The sequence below is a fragment of the Berghia stephanieae genome, chromosome 2, assembly GCF_034508935.2.
Source record: "Berghia stephanieae isolate SIO BIC M18660-M18661 chromosome 2, UCSD_Bste_1.3, whole genome shotgun sequence".
In the NCBI taxonomy this organism is placed as follows: Eukaryota; Metazoa; Mollusca; class Gastropoda; order Nudibranchia; family Aeolidiidae; genus Berghia; species Berghia stephanieae.
In genome coordinates, this window is record NC_088361.1 from 22,823,107 (window position 1) to 22,828,106 (window position 5,000).

At 37.5% G+C, this 5,000-nt stretch overlaps 1 protein-coding gene across 2 annotated transcripts in view; it reads left to right on the forward strand.

Annotated features, from left to right (window-relative positions):
- LOC144964522 (uncharacterized) overlaps window positions 1–5,000 on the forward strand; it is a 242,443-nt gene that overhangs the window by 189,802 nt on the left and 47,641 nt on the right. The gene's annotated exons all lie outside the window — the stretch shown is intronic.

Genomic DNA, 5,000 nt, shown 5'->3' on the forward strand with positions numbered 1-5,000 from the left:
ACGTACATCACTTTTTACCTCTAGTTGTCTTTCAAAGATCTTAACTCACTCAACCCTAACACCGACTATATCCGTAATTTACCCGAGTTACTTTTACCCCATGCCTATTTATTACATTTTTATGAGACAAATTATAAGCGAAGTATCAAAGGTAATGTTTTTAGTTTTTACATGTTAATGGAAGTTGAATAAAACTATCTATGTACATGCTCATTTTTTATACATTTTGAAAAGTAGCCAAAGTCTCTAGGATTGAGTGAGTTAAGACTGACGCATAGTTACATGTTTGCAGGACTGACGCATAGTTACATGTTTGCAGGACCGACGCATAGTTACATGTTTGCAGGACTGATGCATAGTTACATGTTTGCAGGACTGACGCATAGTTACATGTTTGCAGGACTGATAACCGACCGTGAGAAAAGGCCTGATTTACCATTGTTGACACGGACAAGACTTTGCGTTGGTTTGAGAGTATTATTTCCATGACGTCAATGAGGCCCATAAATAATACTTTGGGGAATCAGACCTACAAATAAGTACACGTTGATCAGAATCACCCTTCTTCCTCATATTGTGCAATACTATCTTTATTTAATTAGAAAATGTCTTTTCAAATTCTCAACTAAAACATTTTCTTCATAATGAATCATTTGGATCGACTACCGTCATTTAAAAAAAAAACTTTTAAACTCCGAGAATACAAAAAAGTGTCCGGTATTGTGCGTACTTTACTTAGGCCTATTATCCTCTTGATGCGTCAGTTGTACATAAGATCTCCAATCATCACCGACTGCTACTATCTTTGACATATGTCCCCATGTCCACGTCTGGGTCTTCGTGCCACCCTCCACATCTCTAAGGGTATCCATCTCCTCCTTGTTCTTTTAGGGGTCCACCTGAGGGGGACTCTTTGGTATAGCATCATTGTTTATACGGTATTTTAGAGACTAATTAACCTTTGACATTTCTTTCCACGCCCACTGTTTGACCTTCATGTCACGCTCCAGGGTCCTCCTCCAAGTCTCCAAGGGTCCCCTCTGGGTTCCATCTGAGGTCGATCCTTGTTACAGTATCGTGGTTCATACGGTATTTTAGAAACTGCTTAGATTTCTCCCTGAGTTTATGCAAATCTAATGTGCTCAAAAAGTAATGACTTCATCTATAAACATCAAAAATACTCAAAGTGGGGATCAAACTTTGGACCCCTTCGCGCTACCTCTATAATTTGACCTCTCGATGTTCCCCAACAACAGTTCAGGAAGTCTATGACAATTATTATTTGGTATCTGGAATCATCCTCTTGGGTAAGTTGCCTAAGACACACACAAATACACACACACACACACACACACACACACACACTGGAGGGTCGCTCTAACCTGGTCCATGCCCCTACTTCCAGCATCCTTTAGTCTCTATCGTTCCCATAGTAGACACAACAGGGAGCCATGACGTAATACATCTCCAGAACTCAGTCAGACTTGTTCATTATTCATGACGTGTATTAACCAGATAAGAGGCATACTCTGGGAAAAAACACGTATCAAAAAATTTGTCCAGAAAACAGGTCCTTCAAATATTGATAAATTTAAATGATCCTCATCTTGGCAAAAACTCTAAAACCTGGGAACTCGCGAAGTTCCAAGTTTTGAGAGTTTTTGCCAAGATGAGGGTCAATTAAATCGACCGATATTTGAAGAACGAGTTTTCTGGCCAAATTAGTAAATATTTGTTTTTCCAGGGTACGGCGGTTATCGGATTAAGAAATGGGGCTACCCTTGATCGCCCTTACTAGATGGTTGTAGTTGACGTCACGATACGATATTGGTTTGGTGTTGTGTTGTTTTGGGTTTTATTTGTTTTATTTTGCCAGCCAGTGGAGTAATAACTTTCCACCACAAACATCTATCTGAAGTTGATGTCACACATATATTATGTGTTATGTGTACATATGTGCGTATGTGGATTTTATAAGTGCGTTGCCATTCAGATAGAATGAATATTTAACTGAAATCCGTGTAGCCAATGGGTGTGTATCGATTCTAAATGGATCTTACCTACCAAGGTGAGTAATTAAAAGAGGGACTTCATCTGTGTGTCTTACCTAGATCAATCCAAGCTTTAAAATCCTCGTTGGATTCAGGCATTTCACGTTTGTCTTTCCCTAATGTGAACACCCTGGGCGGGGTTCCTGGATTCCCATAGTCGTGGGCAGGGAGACACTTACTGTGTCTTCTTTCCCCCTATATCCCATAGTGGGCAGGGGGCACTTCCTTTGTCTTCCATCCTCCTTCATCTGTTTTCCAACAGGATTTCCATCATTGTCCTGGAATGACATTACTTGGTTTTGTCCTGGCCCTAGCCGGATACGCTGGCTAAAAGGGAAACTGTCAAATGTATAGTTAGTGTTTTGGGAGATTATATTTTTTGTCTTGTAAATCATCTATTTGTTATTCATACATTGTATTAATTTTTGTTTCATATCTATTATAATTTGTAAACATTTGAGTGTATTCCCTTTAGTGGGAACCTGTTCTTATGTCTGGGTGAGACTTGCAGGTAATCTCAAACTAAGTACTTTTATAATTTGCTCTTGGAATCTACATCTGTTTCTTATTTGAACCAATTCCCCTTTGTCTTTCTTTTTCTTGGATGCTTTAATTGCTAATCTTGAACTTTTTACTATCCCATTTTCTTCCTTTTTACTGGCGCTGACATGGCATGACCTACACGTGTTGCAAGCTACGTAAAATCCTCAAAAACAAAAACAAACAAATATCTCAAAACGATTTTATCCGAGGTAAATATGATTCCTAAAATGTTAAACTGAGCTTATGAAAGTAAACAGTAGTTCTTCAGAGCCATTAGGCCCGTGGAGCTGGAGATTATCCCGGTTTCTACTGCATGAAAAGGGGCAATAGCATTTGCTTGCTATCCTTTGGATAGGACGCTAGTCTATTGTAAAGTATTTTCCGTCAGATCCAACAGACCCATCTGCCCAATCTCTGCTGGGTGGACAGGAGGGTCAGAAAAAAATATCGAGTGCACCAAGGGATCGATCTGGGTCCCATTTCGTGCAAAGCGAGGACTCGAACAACTGAAGTATCTAATATAGTGATTGGGTAGTTGGTTCTGTTAGATCTAGCGGAAAGTACTTTGCGATAGGCTAGCTTCCTATCCTAGGGATAGGAAACAATTGTTATAGCCCGTTTCACGCTACAGAAACCGGGATAAACTCCGGCCCTATAGCTCTGAATGACTACTTTTCATGAATGATTATCCAACCTTAAACAAGTCGAGTAGACACGCAGTGTTGTTTTGCTGTTAAAAATGGAGTTGTTAATATATTAGTATCTCTTTGTAAACCTATTCGTTGGTAATTCACATTAAATATAGATGAAGGCCGTTTATCATGTGTTACAACCAGAATGTGAATTTTGTTTGTTTTGTTTTTGTAATGGTTTTGTCTTGTTTTTGTTTTTTGTAAGTTGATTTTTTTTTTGGGTGTTTTTTTTTTTTTTGGGGGGGGGGGGGGGGTTGTTGTTTGTTTGTTTGTTTTTGTTTTTGTTTTTTGTTGTTGTCTCTTTTTGTTTTTTTTAGCCTAGGCCGTGTTATCTCCATCATCCAACAGTGGAAGATCGACGCCATTAGAATAATGAGTCGTTTTGGGTCGCGTCTGTAAACAAGTGACATGTTTCCGGTGAAGCTTAGATCAAAGAACTCATTTATACAGAAACCATTTTCCGTTATCCCCTGAGAAATTTGCTACACAAATCAACTCCGGAAACGCGTCAAGAGGAGTTCAACGTAATTATTATTCCGACTTGGACCAGTATAATTGTGTAGTGACCCTTTGGACAGGAAAGATGAGAGTAGTGTTAGGGAAGGCTATGTATGTAATAATAATAATAATAATAATAATAATAATAATAATAATAATAATAATAATAATAATAATAATAATGATGATGATGATGATGATGATGATGATGATGATGATGATGATGATGATGATGATGATGATGATGATAATGATGATAATGATAATAATAATAATAAAAATAATGATGATGATGATGATGATGATGATGATGATGATGATGATGATGATGATGATGATGATGATGATGATGATGATGATGATGATGATGATGATGATGATAATAATAATGATGATGATGATAATGATAATAATAATAATAATAATAATAATAATAATAATAATAATAATAATAATAATAAAAATAATAATAACAGACTCTTATAGAGCGCACGGTATCGTCAACACTGAGGCTCTTGGCGCTTTAAATTACATCAACACAAAACAATATAGAAAGTACATGACATCAAAAACAGAAAGAGTAGGGAGTGCGCACCGAGAGAGCTGGACGATGTTAGGAAATCAGAGAAAATGGAAGGAGATCATGGCCAATTCTATTTGCTATTGGTTTGACAGTGCGTCTATTGCAGCAATGAGCCCATAACAATTGACCGGTAGATTTTTAACCAATCAAAACATGGAATTTGTGACACACCTTCTTCACACGTGTTCGGACAAACATAGTTGGTTGTTTATAAACAATAACGTGAATGAAATCGACCTCTCTCTGATCATTGTTATGGTTTTTATACCGCCATATGGGTGACTAGTTATCACACGATTTTCTCGATCATATTTTAAACGTTTAAGTTTACAGATAGATTTCTGTGTTGGTTTTATTGATCAAGCGGCTGAGCAGTGGGTATTATACTTAGACACATACCATCGGTAGTGAAACTTGTGTAGTTTGCTGTTTACCAATCACTGTCATTGTTTACTGTCCAGGCGTTGTAATCTATAATATGTCTATCTGGGACATTAGACCTGCAAATAGGTACAAGACGGTTTCATCGCACGCTGGGTGTTCATTTTCAAAACGTTTATCAACATCCCATAATGAACGTGCACTTCAAAATATTTCATTTATTCTACAAAAACTATGTGGTCTTGTGTTGTG